This window comes from Delphinus delphis, chromosome 3 (genome assembly GCF_949987515.2).
Source record: "Delphinus delphis chromosome 3, mDelDel1.2, whole genome shotgun sequence".
Lineage (NCBI taxonomy): Eukaryota > Metazoa > Chordata > Mammalia > Artiodactyla > Delphinidae > Delphinus > Delphinus delphis.
The window spans coordinates 105,786,131-105,805,845 of record NC_082685.1 but is presented as its reverse complement, the minus strand read 5'-3'; the positions used below and the strand labels follow the sequence as shown (position 1 = coordinate 105,805,845).

The 19,715-nt window shown below is 34.8% G+C and overlaps 1 pseudogene; it reads right to left on the bottom strand.

Moving 5' to 3' along the window:
• Positions 1-14,024: 14,024 nt before the first annotated feature.
• Positions 14,025-14,590, bottom strand: LOC132422172 (chromobox protein homolog 1 pseudogene; annotated as a pseudogene).
• Between the last annotated feature and the right edge of the window lie 5,125 nt (positions 14,591-19,715).

The following is a 19,715-nucleotide window of genomic DNA, read 5'->3' as shown; positions in this document are numbered from 1 at the left end:
AAATTGATAATTTAGATGCTTCAAAATTATGGAAGTGTTTAATTACTTAGTCCTTGAGAATTGGAACAAATAAATTGTTTTATATTAGTTTTGCCAATATTACTACAATTCAGATATTGAATAACAAAATTAAATGAAAGGAAGGAAACAAAGACATTTCCTTGTATTTAGAGACATTCATTCTCAAGGACATTTGTAACAAACATTTAATATTTGTCAAATAAAATGACTGTAATATAATTTTTGAAAATTAAAGAAACATTTATTTTCCTTATTTCAGTAATTCTATAAGCTAAAGAAAGTTCTTAACACATGTCACTGAATAACATTAAAGAATTCTCCAATTTCTTTGTTGTGATTAAAACCATAAATATTTAATCGTGTAGAAAACATTACATAGTGATCCATTTCTTCCAATTCTTTTTCAGAGCTGAAAGTTCCTACCCGTGGAGCTCTCCAACAACAAATAATTTCAAAATCCCTCTGTAAATCACTCAGAATAATTATCAACACTAAGGCTTTGAATTCTCTCTGAGACATCCTGGGTCACAAAGAGTAAAAGCCCTACTAGCATTTACTACTTTTGGCATTACATTCAAAGTCTACAAATTGAAGAAACAGACAGTGATTTATGTTTTTCTCATCTGCTCTTTGCATTACTAAATAAATTGAATATATTATGTGACATGTGGTAGGGAAAAGTGTATTCAACATGTCTAATTGTTTAGAATGAAAAAAAAAAACTTTGATAACCTCTGCTAGATTTGATGAAATAATAGCCTCTAAACTGCTGTGCAGGAGGCCAGGGGAGAGGTTTGTGCTGCTTCTGAGAAGGCACCACGTGGCAAGTGAGAAAAGAATGAAAATAAAAGATTTTGAGAGGTACTGAGTAACTTATGCCTAAAGGTAGGTGATGGGTCCTTTTAGAAACTTAATATCTGAAATACTTGGTGCGACAAGAACTCTTATGAAAATTGGTTGAAGGGGTTTTGTACATAATAAAGTGAGAGGAAGAGAAAAACTAATGGCAGTAGAAGCCAAATGTGCAGGTTAAGGTTCAGCTCATATTTAGATAACATATATTTCAAGAAAATTGATTTTGCAAGTTGAAATTGTTTTTCTTTAGTAGTAAATAAATTGCATGATCCTGATTTGAAGATAACACAGCTTTTAAGAGCAACAAAAAAGGTTTTTTTTGTTGTTGTTTGAAGAGTTCTTTCATTAAATTAAACAAATTAAATAGACTGAGCTGCAGCTCACTGTAGACCCCAGACTTCACAGGCTTCAGTATCAGATCTAAAGTTTAAAATTATCGTAGGAAATACATGCTGGAAAGTAAAGAAAGCACATTCTCTTAAATTAAAATTAGTGTGGTAGATTGAATAATGGCCCCTCTAAAATGTCCATGTCCTAATTCTTGGAACCTGTGAATATGTTACTTTATAGGATTGTACAGATGTGATTAAATTAAGGATTTTGTGATGATGAGATTATCCTGGATTATCCAGATGGGTCCAACACAATTATTGATACATGGGTTCTTATAAGAGGGAGGTTGGCAAGTCACAGTCAGACAAGAAGATGTGAAGATGAAATAAAACTTGGAGAGGAGAGAAAATGCTATAGTGCTGGCTTTGAAGGTAGAGGAAGGGGCCACAAGCCAAGGAATGTGAGTGGCCTTTACAAGCTGGAAAAGGCAAGGAAATGGATTTTCTCTTGAACCTCCAGAAGGAACGCAGTCCTGTGGACACTTTGATTTTCAGACTTCTGACCACCAGAAGAGTGAGATAATAAATTTGCGTTAAAGTTTTAAGTCACTAAGTTTATGGTAATTTGTTACAGTAGCATAATACACATAATATTTTGAATCTTTGTAGAATAGTATGAATTCATTACTGTGTGTGGTGCATCTTAGATTTCAAAATTTATTTGCTTTCCTCCCAAGGCTAGGTGTACATGAATTGTGCACCATTTAAATAAAGGGTTTTCTTAGTACTTTAACGTATTCCCTCCCCTCCAACATGTATACCTTATTGGCATATCATTTTAGTGTTTCGCTTCTGGAAAAACTGAATCTTTTCCTAATTCCTATTTTTTTGTTTTCTTCAGAACTACCATAGGTACTTCATCATTACTGCTACTGAGCATGGGTCTGTGGGAAGGATCATTTCTTTTTTTTTTTTAATGGACAAGCTAAATACAGGTTTATTGTATTCTAAAGGTCAGTGCACAATTATTGGGGTTACTAAATGACTTTAATTTTTTATGGGACTTTCAGAAACTTGTAGTATATGTTCAGTCTGCATGTGCTATAAAAATGATTTAACAATTGGCAGTATTTCAAAAGTCTTAAAGAAAACAGTACCTGGATAAAAAACACTGGTGAACTGTAAAATGTCTCATCAAGCCTAGGTTTCACCCAAGCTGTGAGGAGAAATTTCTAGGTTATAGAACAACTCTGTGATAGAAATAAATAGAAAGCAAAGGAACACTATATGTGGCTGTAACCTGTGGGGTGATTTTACTTCTGCCATTAGTCTGTCTTTAAATAAGTTGAAAATGTAACAGAGTAACTATACCACTATAATTTAATGTTCTACGCTGTATTGTTTATTGATAGAATACAGAAGTAACAAAATTATATTACTTCAAAACATTCTATAAAATTATTTCAATTTCTGCTAGCCTCTATCCATAATCTTATTTCTACTCAACAGCTTTTATTTATTGTTTACAGACTTCAGTACGAGTTCTATCCATACTTTTTCTCTTCAAGCCAAGAGATATCAACATTGAGTGGCAATTCAGACAATCCTAAAGACCCTTGGAACTACTCCACTACTGTTCTTAACATGTGTGCTTCCCTGTGACAGTGACTATAAAGAACCAAGTTTATAAAAGAGTCACATTTCAGCATCCAGAAAACATGCACAGATTGTTCAAGTGTCTAAGAAACTATTGGTAGTCCCTGTATGTCTATTTTTTCCCTTTGTGTTACATTCGATGTTTAATTTCTTTTGCTATTTCCTTATGAGGTGAAGTTTGATTTCATTTGTGCAACATTTAAATATTATGGCTTGGTATTTGATCAATAAATCATGTGTTTATTTCACTATTATATATTGATTATACATATATTTTATGTATATATAAACATATATGTGTGTATGAGTGTATACATATACATATATATGTTATATACATGCATGTGTCATTAGCATTTTGTGCTCCAAGATAACTAAGTCCAAAGGCCATATGTTCATATAAGTAAACTCATAAATTTAAAATATATTACTTTTATTAATGAACCACAAGTCTATTAAAATATATATTGTAATAAGTTCTAAATAACATTCTCTAATGATTTCAATTATAGAACTTAAATTATATAATAAATACTAACAGTATTTTTTCTGCTACTCTGTCAGTAATTTAGAGATTATAAAAATCAAATATTCTAATTTGTGAGGACCAGAATCATGTTAGCAATCCACTACAAGCAAGTAAGGTCTCAGTAGCAAGAATAAACTCTGCCTTTTTTGACAGGAAGTAACCACAATATTTACATTTTCCATCTCTTGGAGAGGTAAATAGAAGCAGGCACATGCATTATTACTCAGTTTTATGGTATAAACCAAGGTAAAGGGGGTGATAGAGTTTACATGAGCAATTACACAAATACAAGTATGTATATCTGGTCATGAAAAAGAAACTGCTAATGAAAATATTCAAGAAAGGAAGAAATGATACTTTTTTGAACTTCATTCTTTTTAATTTGAAAATCATTTTATTTGCATCACTACATTTAATATTTAACAACAGCCCTGTGAAGTAGATGTCATTATCTGACTTCATGGAGAGGTTAAATGCATCTTCTCAGTTTGCTGGACCAGTAATTGGAGAAGTATAGACTTTATTACACTGGTCCTAAGTGCAGTGTTCTTTCTGGCCTTATGCTTTCATGGAAACTGGATTCTACTTTTATTTGGATTTCCCTCCATATTAGCCACAACAGAACCCCAGGAATTGCCCCTTTTAGGTCTAAAATTAATTAGAGTAGGCCTATTGCAAAGTCTGGGGTCTAAATGTTTAGACACTATCCTTTCTCTTTTCAAAGTGTTTGTTGTCTCTTTCAAAGAATCTCTACTAGCGAATTCATTCCCTCTGTGTGTGTGTGTCTGTAACAAAATCAAATGAAACTGGACACAGCATTTCTTATTAGAATGGTTGGCTAAGGCTCAACTACAAGATCTCAACAGGTGTGCTTAGCCAAATTGTGTAGTAACTTCGATCATCATTAAAATGTCATCAGAAATTTCTCTATTCTATGCTGATTTGTTTGCTTGGATCCATGAAGATAAAGGCCTGAAATGCATCTGTTACAGGCAGATATGTAATTGCACTGAAAAATATTATATGAAATGTAATAGGAGAACATAGGAAACACAAAGAAGAAAAAAAGTTGCTTTCGGTAAATGAAAAGTAAGTCTGAGAGAGTTTTGATATGTGTTGCAGAAGCTAGATGGCCTCTCATCATACCAATTTATTTGCCACACATAACTCAGGCTAGCCTGTGTTTTCCAGCTTTTCTTGCAGTTGTCTGCAGCCACATAACAAGGTTCTGATGAGAGGTATGTAGATAGAAGTGATAAGCACCACTTCTAGGTTTGGCCTGCAAAATCTCCCATGTCTGATCTTCCCTCTTTCCTCTTATATGCCAGTTGATTATGGATGGCCAGGGTGATCTTGGAAGATAAATTTGAAGAAGACAGAGCCCTTTTAGCTTTGGGCCCTTAATGTCAAGTGAGGTAGGGTACCCTTCCCCTTTCTACCTAATAAAAACAGGATACATATGAACTAGAAATAAACTTTTAGTACGTAAAACCACCTAGATTTGACATTGTTTCTATTACAATAGTTTAGCATACCTTAATTGCACATGTATCAAATTGGAATTAATGGATTTTCTTCTTCTTTAAACAATCTATCTTTGGATTCCAAAATACCATATCCTTATTTTTCCCTCATATCTTCAGCCATAACTCCTTGGTTGAATGAAAAATCCTACTATACTTTCTGAATTTCAACTACTGGAGTGCCACAGTATTCAATCATTGAACAAAAACTCCCTAAGTGAGCTCATATATTGCCAAAGCTTTAAATATCATCTATATGAGTTTGACTCCTGAATATTTATCTCAAGTTTTAATCTTTCTGCTAAACTCCAGATTCATATATTAACCTTTTATTAACCTTATCCACTTCGATGTTTGGTAGGCTTCTCAAAATAATATATTCCAAAAAATTAAAGATAAGAAGAAAACATATCTGTCCCTCCCTCCATCACTCCTACTCATATACCTACACCTGATCCATTACTCTCTGCTTCAGTAAATAATACCACAATTCATCCACTAATTCAGGGGAAAACCTCAGGAGCTCTTCTTGATTTATGTTTCCCTCACATCATGTATCAACTCTTAGAAATTTGTGTTGCCTCATCCTTTAAAATTCATCCTGTAAATGAAACACACATACACACCATACATGCCAGATAAATATATGGGACAGTATCAACACTCTAGAAAGCTTCCTTGGGCTCTTTCTTATTCAATCCTCCCAAAAAAATAATCATTATTTTGACTTTTATTACCTTTTGCATGTATTTATTTTTTATGCATTTTAAACTTCATTGAGGTTTAAATTAATTGCACTAAACTGCATATATTTAAATTATACAATTTGATTCGATTTGACAAATATATATATAGACTGTGGAATTATCACTTCAACTAAGATAACAAATATTTGAATAATGCAGTTTTGTCTGTTTTTTGACTCCAAATTAATAGACTCATGCAGTGTATACTTTTGGGGGGGGATCTGGTTTTTTTCATTCATTGTTATGTTTGTTAGATTCACACACACACCCCTTACTGTGTCTAAGCTGTGTAGTATTCTACTGTGTGAATAAACCATGATGCATTTATACATTCTACCATTGTGAAATATTTAGATTGCTTTCTATATATGGCTATTATGAGTAAAGTTGTAATTTACTTTCCTATATATGTCTTTTGGGGGGTGGACATATGAACTCAATTCTCCTGGGAATATACCTAAAAGTGAAATTTTTACATCATGGTTAGCTATATATTCAGTTGTATTGAAATTGACACATAGTTTCCCAATGTTATTTTAATAATTTACACACTCACCAGCAACCTACCAGTTACTCCACACCCTTGTCAGCATTTGATATTGTAATTATTTGAAATCCTATCCATTCTAAAGGTTGTGCAGTATTATTTCATTTTACTATTAGTTTGCTTTTTCATGATAGTTAATGATGTTTACACCTTTTCATATGCTTATTAGTCTCTTGAACATCCACTCTTATGAAACATCTCTTATTAGTTTTTGGATCATTTTTAGTTGATGCTTTTGTTTATTTGTATAGATTTCTAGTATTTATTTATATAAAAGAAATGTAGAAAAATAAAAAGTTGGTATCAAAAGGAAAAGGTATTACTAATATACTACATGGTTATGCAATATTAATCATTAATAGTAAAATATTAGTATTTTATTATTAATACATTAGTTTAACCCCACTTGTGATATAATGATATTGGAAAGTGGTAGAGTGACAAGTGATATGAAAAAAGGCTAAGTCATTATCTACCATAACAAATAAGTAATGCCTAAAATTGATGAATCCAAGTACACTTATGCTATTTAGTAATGTAAAGACTAAAATTAAGAACAACTGAAATAGTTACTTATGGGGAACAGGATGGGGTGGTACAAAGGGGTGAAATAGATAATCACATGTATTTGTTTTTACTTTGTAAAGATTATATTAAGGTTGTATGTTTTTATCTGCTTTAAAAATTCAATTATATAAAAAATAAGAACTAGTTATAAGAAAATAACTGATATTATTCTGGTTTAATGATTTAGAAATACAGCGTAAAAGTCCTCCAAGTAACATTTGATACCTGAGGGAAGACCCAAATGGTAGAGATGGGCTAGAACAAGGGAAATGATGAACAAAGATGAGAGGATTAGTGACTGGAATGTGCCTTCCTGAGTTCATGTTAAATAGTTAAATATGAAGGTAAATAGTTAATAGTTAAATAGTTAATATGAATGTAATCAGTACAGCCCAACTGAATCTTGTCACTTAGGTTTATTTCTGAAAAGTTCTTGATCTGATATTGTTATTTTTGTTGTTATTACTATTTTATTTTAAAAGTTCCAGTTGGATGGGCTTCCCTTAATAAGACATTAATCATTAAGAAGAGTTCATTTTAGGATTCATAAAATTGTTACCAATTATTTTGAACTTTAGCTCGTGTTTCTTAAAAAATAATTAAGCTGTTAGGCTGAGAAAAAATAACTTCATCTTTTTTCTTTTACTTATTTAATTTTACTATACAATTATATTTTGTTAAATCATGGAAACCTATTTCCTTGAGATAAATCAATATGTATAGTTATATATTCCGAACTTACTCCTCAGACTAAATTTATGGCTAGACATTCCATATATTTATGTGAGAATCCATGTCCTTCTTAAAGCACTAAATAATCTGCAAAAGAGTTTTTTTTTTCTTCTGTAAACTTGCCTCATTGTAAATGATTTTATTCTAGGTAATGTTTTTTTTCCAAGTGTCTGGAGGTTACAATCTTACTTTTTGGAGATAATATATTGCTAGATCATTAATGTCACTTAACTGTTAAGAACAACAGAAATCTAATTACACCTGTCTATAGTGATACTTTACTTTGGCACCACAAATATCACTAATCACTTAGTGCTATCATAAATATCACTAAGCACTCCCTTGAATCCTAATATCTTGCAATTATTTTTTCCATTCCCAAATATATGTTCTCTAATGTGATCTAGATTATGTTCTAATTTAATTTGGTGATCTCAAAACCTGAAGAGAACACTAAAAATCTCATCAAGCTAATTCTATTAAGACTCAGCTTCTTTCCCTGATGCAACTTCCACCAAGGACCTACCACACAAATGATTAGGTCTCAGAAGGGAGCACAAGCCTACAGTTATTGCAAGGTTGTTGAACACACCAACCCTGGGGACATTCAAGTGAGAAAACTCAATTATAAACAGTTTCTTTGCCTATTTATCTTACACACGTACTGAACTTGCTTAGAATTACAGAATCTTCATTCTTCCCTTAGGTGAAGAAACACAGGGATCGTGCTTAACTTCCTGTACTGCTTTCCATTCTATACTCTTCCTATACCAGATGGCTACTGACCAGATGACCAGGAGAAACATAAATCCCAATCTGTTATCATTGGGACTCATTTCAAGATAATGTCTCAGTAGTTAATGACTAGTAGTCAACACTAACTGTGCATTAGAACCACATGGGGGGTTTTTAAATTATATCACATCTTTTGCTGAAGCAAATACTTGAATAATTAAATAAGTTTGGGGATAGGGCTTCTATTCAGTATTGGTAGATTTTAGGCTGCAGTCAAGGGTGTGAACCATTGCAAAAACAGGTAAATTCCATTAGAATTAAGGGTCTCTCTTCAATACACTATCAAAACTAAATATATCCTACTTTTCATTCCTGTTTTCTTCCTCTCCACTCAATAAGCAAGCCTCTAGGATCATTCATGTTTTCTCACACTGTTCTTCACAATGTACGTAACTCTGTTCCTCTGTCCTGAGTTACTATAGTTCCCTTCCTCCCAAATTCTCCTGCTATTAACTCTGGAATTATTAGTCAATGAGCAGTAAACTATCCTCCACTATCAACTCCTTCTTTGACTATATTTTGCTTTAAATGAAGTATGGCTGCCCATGTGGACACCATTTTGTCCATTGCCACACTTCATTTGCTGTGAAGTGAGTTTCTTGATTACTGCAAAGCTTTGTAGAATAACCTGACGGTGGATGAGGCTTTCTGTAGGTCCATGGACAGTAGTTTTGACAGAAGTACTGTATGCAGGGAAGGCAAATCTGTGTGCAGAGTGGTTATTCCAGTAAGAACAAAGCACAGCCCCATCCTACTGAAACTGACCCAATGTAATCAACCAACCACTAGGTAACTGGTTGATTACCCCAGGAATGGTGCCATTTTTGGAACTCAGTGCTGGTCTCTGCTGCTGGCAGACAGGTCACTTAGCAGTGACTGTTGCCAGGTTGGCTTGGTGAGTGAACTCAATGTCACTGAGCCCACCCATGCATTTCCTCTATCTCTGTTACCATGGCCACTTTGCTCATAAGCCCATTGGACAATCACAGGAGAAGGTGGTGAAAGAGGCTGGAAAGATAAGAAGTAGCTACTCCAAACATGTTGGTAAGATAATTCCATGTCAGACATTTAGAAACAAATTTGACAAAAATTCAGTGGCTTTCCACCTCAGTGAAATTTCTAGATGTCCTGTGGTGTGAGGCATGTCAATATATTCTTTTGAAAGTTAAAGATAAGTGGCTGTATTTATCCTACAAATAAAAAGAGGGGTATGATACCTCATGGGCCCTTTTGAATTTGGAGACAACATATTTCTTATTTGGGTATGCTTCACTGGCCCATTTCTTGAGTGACCCAAAAAGCTGGTAGTTTTCGGTGGGACCTGGAATAAGAGAAGTTTCTGCAACAGGTCCAGGATGCTGTTTCCAGATATTCTACCACTTGATGCCATTTGATCCAGAAGATTCAGCGATGCTTGAAGTGTCAGTGGCAAATAAGATGTTGTTTGGTGCCTCTGGCTGGCCTCTATAAATGAATCATAGTTCAGACCCTTAGGATTTTGGAGGAAAGCCCTGCCATCCTCTGTCAATACCTATTCTTTTTTGAGAAACAGTTCTTGGATTGCTATTGGGCTTCAGTAGATGCTGGATGCTTAACTCTGGGCCACCAAGTTACCATGCAATGTGAACTTTCCATCACAAACTGGATGTTGTCTGAAGTGCTAAGTTATTAAATTGAGTGTGCCCATCAGTTGTCCATTATCAAATGGAAGTATATTTATAATATTGGACTCAAGCAGGCCATGAAGGCACATGTAAGTTACATGAGATAGTGGTTCAAATGCCCATGGCCCCTATTTTGCTATATTATCTTGTCTGTCCAGCTAGTACCCATGGTCTCATAAGTTCTCTACCACAAGTTGACTGAAGAAAACAAAATTTAGATCTGGTTAATATGAAGACACCATCTGAAAGTGGACAGCTGCAGTCCTATAGCCCTCTTCTGGATGATCACTGAAGACAACAGTGATGGGAAATCCTTCCAGTGGGCTGAACTTTGAGTAGTGTACTTGGTTGTTCATTTTGCCTATAAGGGGACAGCCAGAACCATGAGTCTATATTGATCCATGAGCTATGGCCAATGATTTGGCTGGATAGTCAGGGACTTGGAAGGAACATCATTGGAAAACTGGTGACGAGGTGATCTGGAAAGAGATATGTGGATAGACCTGTCTGGATGGGCAAAGAAGGTGAAGGTATTTGTATCCTATATATATGCTCATCAAAGGACTTCAATAATCAGGTGGATATATATGGAGGGGGGCTTTAGCTAGGCAAGTCTGAAATCTTTATAGCAGGCTGTCAGAAAGGTAAGACTGAAAAATGTCTGGCAGGAGCTGACACTGACACTGATATAGTTCACAGGTGGGATTTCTTCTTCCTTGGGGAAACCTCAGTTCTGCTCTTAAGGCCTTTCAACTGATTGGATCAGGCCCACCAAGATTATCAAGGATAATTTCTTAAAGTCAACTAATTGTAGATGTTAATTACATCTACAAAATGCCTTCACAGCAATACCTAGATTAGCTGTGATATCTAGATTAGTGTGATACCTAGGTTGATTAACTGGGGATTATAGCCTAAGCAAGTTGACACATAAAACTGACCATTAGAACTACCTTAAAATAAGTAAGGAAATGTGATGATTATTACAAAATTCATTTTTGGACTAATAGAGAAAAGTTAATCATTTGAAATTATCCTGCAACAATTACTTTTATATTGTACTGTAGTAATTTTGCAATAGTGATAAAAAGAAACTATACATTTAGAACATTCTACAAACTTTTATGTATAAAAATGTCCACTAATTTAGAAAATTATGTGGGGAAAAAAAGGTGGACAGAACTTATAGGGCACATACCAGCATAAAATTAAAGTAAATTGTATATCAAACTCTATGATTTTCATCGGGCCAAAAAATATGTTTTGTAGTACAATGTTGTACATAGGGATTTAGGAGGAATGATTTATTATGAGTCCCTTACCAGCCTTTTTTTCTTCTCCCGTGCTTCTTTAATTATTTTTCTTTTGAAGTAGTATAACATTAAAAAGAAAATTGATATTAAAAGTTGGCATATTATTCCATAATCCTAAAATAGCAATCACTTGATTTCTATTTATTACATTGCAGCTTTTTTTTTTCTGCATGCATCTATATTTTATGTAGTTGAAATTTTTTTTTTGTTTGTTTTGCTGTATGCGGGCCTCTCGCTGTTGTGGCCTCTCCCATTGTGGAGCACAGGCTCCGGACATGCAGGCTCAGCGGCCATGGCTCACGGGCCTAGCCGCTCCGCAGCATGTGGGATCTTCCCAGACCGGGGCATGAACCCGTGTCCCCTGCATCGGCAGGTGGACTCTCAACCACTGTGCCACCAGGGAAGCCCCTAGTTGAAATTTTATATCCCCCATCCTAATTATATCACAAGGCATATAATTGGAACAGCCTATCAGATGACTGGAGGAATGATAATGTTCTCAGTTTTGAATCATAGAAATAAATTACCAATAAAATGGTGACAGATTTATTCTTACAAGAAATAATGAAGGAAGGTGAATAAACAAAGAGATTTTTAGGCAGAAATGAAGTAAGTTGAAGAAGTTCACACTGGGACACTTTAAACTGTCTCAATCATCTTGTTAGAACTGGTGTGAAGGGAATTCCTCACCTAAGGAACACCATTAATATAGACTGTTGAGGGCTGGAGAAGTTGGAAGAAATAAAACATGTATTTGACTCAATTTTTTTCAGCAGATTACATTCTTTTGCTGAGGTAGCAAAATATATAACTATGGACAGATGAAAATAACATATCATACTTGTGACAGTTGTGTTATCTGGATGCCTGTATTCAAATTCTGATGCAAACACTTACTTAATAAATTATATTAGATAATACATGTTTTTCCAAAGGCCAGTTTTATTATCGGAACAATGGAATAATAAAAGTTTCTTATAATATCATTAATGCTTTATCTAAATCTTATAAGGAAATCCACAGGGTAGGTCTAATTATTATTCTCATTACAGATTAGAAAGCCAGTAATCCCAGAGAGGATGAATAATGTGACCAAGTTTACAAAGTTTGTAAGTTGGGGTTTGAATACTGCCTATTTTGAGGGTCAAGCTCTTATCTACTATACTATATTACCCTTGACTATTATACTAAACTATATTATCCTTGACTATATGGTTGCTTGAGGGTCATATGCAGTAAATGAAATCATTTTATAAATAGTAAATTTCTGTAATATTAGTTATTTTCCACTGATACACAGTCTTAATGGTTATTATTTGAAAGGCTTACATAATATTTTTATTAGATTGGCATTTCAAAATTTAAATAGCCATAACATTACTATAGTCATTGTTTCATTTTTTAAAAATAAATCTACAGTTTTATTAAGACAAAAACTGACAGTGTTGGTATGAAGTTTAACATTTAAACAAAAGTTTTCACAGAAATCTAACACATGCCTAAAAAGATTTTACAGTGGAGTTCTAGATGCAGGTCTAGATGATGTCAAGAAATGATGGATCTCATGATTCAAGACAGTGTTTTGGGTTTTAGTTAATTCTTAGGATTAAAAAAATTTGTTTTGTTTTAAAGTGAACCACTGCCCCAGTATGAAAATTTAATCTTCTCCTGAGACCAGGGCTTCTGAAATCATTCAACTCTTGAAGTGATTCAGTGAACTTGTACTGTCAGTGACTGAACCCTGCCACCAATGGTTTCAAAGTTCAAAACACAGAGGCTCCACGAGTTTTCCACCTGAAGAGCACTGGCCCTTGTCTTTCCCTACTCTCTCATCTCCTATACCACCATCTGCCCTTCCTCAAATACTTCAGCCAGTGGCTTGGGTGGAGAAGCTGATATTTATAACTTCATAATTGGAAAAGAAAGGGTCTTCTTGTCAATTTCAATAATTAGCACCTCTAAGACAGGATGATCTGCCTGTGTATACACTCCAGTAAGATTGTTCCTCCTCAACCAGTTTCCATCCCCCAAATGGCAGCTTTGGTAACTTCTTAACTGGCTTGGTCCTTTTTCAGAAACAGCATCAAGCTCAGTCAGGGAACACCTTGGCTTCTAAGTTTCAGGCATTCACAACTTTGAAACAGTCTCTCACAGTTCTCATTTAGGTTGCCAATGACATTCTTTGAAAGGATAAAATATTCTGGACACAGAACGGAATCATTAGTTGTTCTTTCCTTTCTTTCACCATTTCTGCCATCAGGCCCCAAATTTTAACAAAATTGATCCTAACCCATCTCCCTTCTTTCCCACTCCATCCCTCCCACCCCAAATAATACACCAATAATAGCCAACCACTACATACATGCTACGCTGTAAAAATGCAGAGTTAACACTATTGGGAAGAAGGCTGTGGGTTGTGGAGATGCTCTTTGAAGATCTACAGTATTTTTTGCCCTCCCACATCCCATTCTGCAAGTTTTGTCCTTCATAGAAGGCCCTTTGCTTTTCTCAGCAAAGTTCAGAATGGGTTGCCTTGAAACACTGACCCTCCTTCCCCTCCACTAGGATGGGTGTGCAAACTATATAGCAAGGAACAGCTTTAAAGCACTTGGGCTGCTGTAGGGCACAGAAGATGTCAATGGACATCTTTTCAAGCCACTTTACGGTGTCAAGACAAGTAGGACTCCTTCTTTCCCCACTTGGAGCCCACATTCAGATGTGACAGAGATTGGTACTCAGGGGAGTTAATTCTTGTCATCTTTTTTGTCATCATCCTCTGAGGGGTAGGAATGCCACGTCAGCCTTTCCTCATAGAAGGTTATGACAACCTGTGGGCACTTGACATTGGCTTCCTTGGCAGGGACCAGGTCAGCCTCATCAGAGTTTTTCCATTTCATCAGGAACACAAGTTCTCCACTGGAGTCTGTAGCTCCAATAATCCCCTCCGGTTCCAAACCCTGGGCAAAGCCTAGTGGCTTTTCTGACTTTTCTTTCTTCTTCTTTGGTTTGCTCTCCTCCCCCTTATCTTCCAAATCAGGATCAGCTTTGCGCTTGCCTCCCTCTGATTTATGTCTCGTGTGTTGTTTTCTGACTGCAGCAATTCGGCAATGAGGTCGGGGCAGTCCAGGTTTTCTTCTGGCTCCCATGTGTCGTCCTCATCTGAGAACCCCGTCCACTTTAGGAGGTACTCCACTTTGCCTTTTTCCACCCAACAGTCGAGAACTTTTTCCACCACATATTCTTCTTCTAGCACCTCCTCCACTTCTTGTTTTGTTTTTCCCATAGTGCCTGCCAGCTTTCTGGTATAAAGGGTGATGCTTTTCAGGGCAGCGTCCATGAGCCTGAGAAGAACTGGTGTCGCGCTACTGGCGTGTTTTGTCGGGCCGGCCCGGGGGAGTGACAACAGGAAAGCAACAAGCCGGTTGACCGCGGTTGAGCCCCTCACTGAAGCGGCGTACCGCAGGCCCCGGCTAACGGCCTTCCCCCACTGTTTCATTCTTTTTGCTAGGTTTTTAGATATTTATCATTAGAAATTGTTTAATTATTATACATGTGTATTTATAAAAGCTTTAGTTCCTCTTGTTCTTTAGGTAAATTATTTCAAATCAATTTCAATATCAAAAAATAGAAATGATTTTCCTTCATACATACTACCAGACTATTCTCAAAAATAGCTACAAATATTTACATTACCTCCTGTGTTTAAATGTGCTGGCTTCATCTCATAAACATTGTATACTACATCATTTTTAATATATTATTTTAAAGAAGAGCTATATTCTAAGACTGCTTTGTTTTAATTTCCTTGATTATTACTGCGTATTTAATTACATTATGTTTATGGTATGTTTTGTCAGGTCATACTTATGCAAATACACCTATGTCATTATAGATGTTAACCTCATATTTGAGGTTAAAATATTTGATGACAGTTGTTTCTTTTAATTTTCTTTTAATTTTCTTTTAATTTTCTTTTAATTTTCTTTTAATTTTCTTCTTTTTCATTTTGAAAAAAATTAAAGTTTTTATTTGTAGCTGCCAATACTTTTTGTGTAGTTCATTGTAGTTTAATTGCATCAAGTTAGAATATTATCATCAGTATGACAATTATTCCATTATTTTTTACAGTTAATCTGTTAGTCCACTTGGACTTTCTTGTTACTTGTTATATTTTATAACCGTGCAACTCATGATCCAATTTATCATGTATATTTATACCTTTCCAGATTGAGATATGTTATGGGAAACCATGCAAAATTTTCCTCCCCCTAAATGTGGACATTTGATACTCTTTCTCTTTATTGTACTATATTATACTATTTATTCTTGCTTGCTTTCTTTTGCATTTACTTAATTTTACTGGCTTCAGATCAACACACTTAGTATGGTTTTAACATTCTCTCCCTGTTCTGCTTAAAACTGATCCTGGTTCTGCTTATTTGTACAAACTCAAAAATTTGGGGGCTTAATCAAATGGGAAAAGAGCCTAAAGAAATGGAATATGATGTTTACTTTCTCTTCCTTTATTGCTTTCATGGGAGGTATGTGAATTCATGAGTCCTTTGAGTGTTGGCAGCTGACAGAGGCCTGTGTTCTCTTGGCTCAGTAAGGTAAAGGATGGCTAACAAGGTGGAAAATGGCTGGAAGAAGAGAGCGGGATAAACTCACATTTGAATGAGAAACCAGAATACCTATATACTGATTTAGACAGCTTTAAGGAAAATGATTTTCAACTATTTTAAAATGACCCCAGAGTTTGAGAAATTGGACATTGTTCAAATTAACAATGTTTACTCTTTGAATGACAATTATGAAAATGAAAAGGCAAGCCACAGAACTGGAGAAAATATCTGAAATGCTAAATCTGACAAAGGACTTGCTTCTAGAATATAGAAAGTCTTCTTGTAGCTCAACAGTAAGAAAACAATCAACCACATTTGAAAATGGGCAAAATATTTAAGATACTTCACAAAAGAATATATATATATATATATATTCTTATATATATATATATAGTTGTCCAATAAGCACCTGATAAAATGTTAGATATCACTAGATATCAGAGAAATGCAGATTAAAAGCACAATGAGGTACCATTACACACTGATGATAATGGAGGAAAGTGAAGAGTCTGACAGTACACAGTGTTGATGAGGATTTGGAGCAACTGGAAATCTCATACCCTGTTGATGACAATGTAAAATGGTATAATAATTTAAAAAGTTTACTTAGCAGCACCTTAAAATCTTAAACATATACCTAACTTTAGCCATTCACTTAAGTATTTACCAAAGATAATAAAAACTTCTGTTAATGCAAAGATAAGTTTATGAATGAACATAGCTGCTGTAAACAAAATAGCTCAAAGTTAGAAACAAATCAAATATCCATTAATGAAAAACTTACTTGCAATTTATTGTATCTCAGTAAAGTTGATTTAAAAATGTCCTAGAACACATTCTAGTTTGTTCTGAATTAAAGTGATGTGAGAGCCAAGCTTAACTCATATCCCAGCAAAAATGAAAAAGAAGGTGAACACTGTTTTCTTTTCCTCTGAGTTTCTCCTTTTAAAATACTTTATAATACAATGCCAAAGGTACATGTATAATAGTCTTCCTGCCTATATTTAGACCACATACATGACGAAATAAGTAAAAACTTGTCTAAATGCATTTGAGTCTTTGTTTGCCTGATTCAGTACTTGGACTCAGTTTAATCATATCCCAACATGTGGCTACGCAAGAAGCTCTAAAAACTCAATTCACATGTGAGATCATATCCATGCCCAAGCTACAAAGAGCTGAAATGACTGAAATGTCAATGTACCTACATCTGCATAACTTGTTTTCATGCACAGTGAGATTCCTATTAAATCCTTCTTCTAAAAGAAGTTAGATTTTGGCACAACAATTCCCTGCTGCTTTTTCATATGGCTCACTTTCCTTTACCATTATATTTGAAACTGCATCATTACGATTGCAGAACATGAACTTATGATATGTGATGATGCTTTGAGGTAGAAGCAACACAAATGAGAGTTGAAAGCCATAATACTTCCTTATCCTTATCTTCTGTTTGGGGGCTGAATATATTCTTTCTCTTTTCCCGTCCATTTGCATGTGGCTATAAAAGACCTCTGTGTTTTGGGCTTGGATCTTTATTTTTTTCTATTATAATTGGAAATACTATATTTTCATTTCTATTTCACTTCTAAGGCTTCTACTGCTGTAAAAATTCAGAGTTTAATCTCAGGTTGTATACAGAGCTTTTTCACAGACAACAGAATGAAATAATGTAAGTATTTTACATGACAAATAGCAATTTCCTTACAGCTTTCTTGAGAGGACTGTGAATTTCTCTAAAGGGAGAAATACTAGAGAAAATTTCAATAAAGGCCATATCCAAAAATAAAATTGATATCTATAATAAATCACCTTTAGTACTCTAGCACCAAACAATGTCTTGACTAAAGCTGGAAGGAATATTACCAGAGTGCTCCAGTGTATAATAATTTTGGTATTTTTCCTCTATATATAGTACTAAAATCCTACTAGTATTTGAAGTTGTACTCTATATATTTCCTTTTGTAAAAGATAATGTGGTCTGAGATTTTAAAAAGTCAAATAAGCAAGATTTTATTTTCTTTGCACTGACTAAAATAAAACAACAAAAAAAGGATAATAAACGTATTAGCTATTTGATTGGCATGAAAACAACTTCCATAACAGAATTATTTTAAGTCTTCATATATCAAATTAGTAGAAGCACAACTTTCTCAATGTATAGCTTTTAGAATAGCTAACATATATTAAGTGCTTACCATAGAAACATACTTTTAGTTAGCAATTACTACTACTTGGCATTTTTATAATCTAATAGGGAATAAATCTGTTTTTATAAACTAAAGGAATTAAACTTGAACATCTGTGAAGGACATGTAGACTGGATTGTTATCAATTATAATATAATCTAAATCAATACTGATAACTCCACATTGCTATTACCAATATCATTTATAGATGTAGAAATTGAAGCTTAAAGAGAGTAATTAACTTGGACAAGCTCACAGAGTACTTAAGTAGCAGACTAGAATTGAAATCCTGGCCTATCTGACCCCAGGACTCAGGACCTTTGGTTGCTAATTTTATATCCAAAGCTTAATTTGTCTCTGGAAATTACATCTATGCTCACAAAGGTATTAATTTTGTTCTTCATCTTTAACAACGCGTGTTTCATCTTTCAGGTCATGGGCTACCTTTGTTATTTAAACAACATAACAATAACAATGATATACCCACATCATTGTTTATTAGAATCTGTGCTGAATCTTTTTTTTTTTTTTTTTTTTTTTTGCGGTACGCGGGCCTTTCACTGTTGTGGCCTCTCCCGTTGCGGAGCACAGACGCGCAGGCTCAGCAGCCATGGCTCATGGGCCCAGCCGCTCCGCAGCATGTGGGATCTTCCCAGACCGGGGCACGAACCCGTGTCTCCTGCATCGGCAGGTGGACTCTCAACCACTGCGCCACCAGGGAAGCCCTGTGCTGAATGTTTTAAAGAAATTATTTTATTCTGTACTAAAAGCTACCTTACTATTTTCATTTTTTTAAAAAAGATAACCAACATTTAGAGAGGTGAATGTCCCAGAACAATGTTACACAAGAAGAATGGTTTTAGAGCTGGGATACAAATCAAGTTCATGTTATGCAAAGTTCAAACAGGCTTTCAACGACTAAGGCTTCATTGCCTCAGAGAGTGACCCACTGAAATGGTTTTTCCCAACTTCTCCTTCTCAGTTGCTCAGATGAGACTTCCTTTTCAGTCTAATGATACATGTTCTTATTTCTGCAACAACAGTATATCCAAATACATGTCTGAAATTTTGTTAATGAGAGGCTATATAACATAGCTGTAAAGAGTATGGGTCAGGTCAGGAGCAGAGAGACCTGGGGTGAGTCCCATCTCCCACACTAGCAAATTAATTCACTAGAGGTAGTACAATTGGCTTGTCTAGTTTCCACCATGATTCTCTATTTCCTTCCACCTCGTATTTACTTATTTCCCATATGTATTTCTCTTACTTTCTTCCAAGGACAACAACTTCTAGACCTTTAGACACTTGACCTTGGAGCTAATGAAATATTCGTTGATTATATTAATTCTAATTTACCTATAATAATGGGTATCATTTACAGAGTACTTGCAATTTGCCAGGCTCTGTGCTGAGCACATGTTCTTCAATATTTGGTATTATCCTACCAAACACTTTAACAGGCAGGTACAATTATCATTCTCATTTTTTAGATGAGGAAACTCAGGCCTCAATACATTAGTTTTTCCAAGGTCTCACAGCTTCTATGTGGTGGGGTCTATATTTAACTTGAGATCCTCTGAGTCTTCATTTTTAATGACTACAAACTACACAATGCTCAATGTTC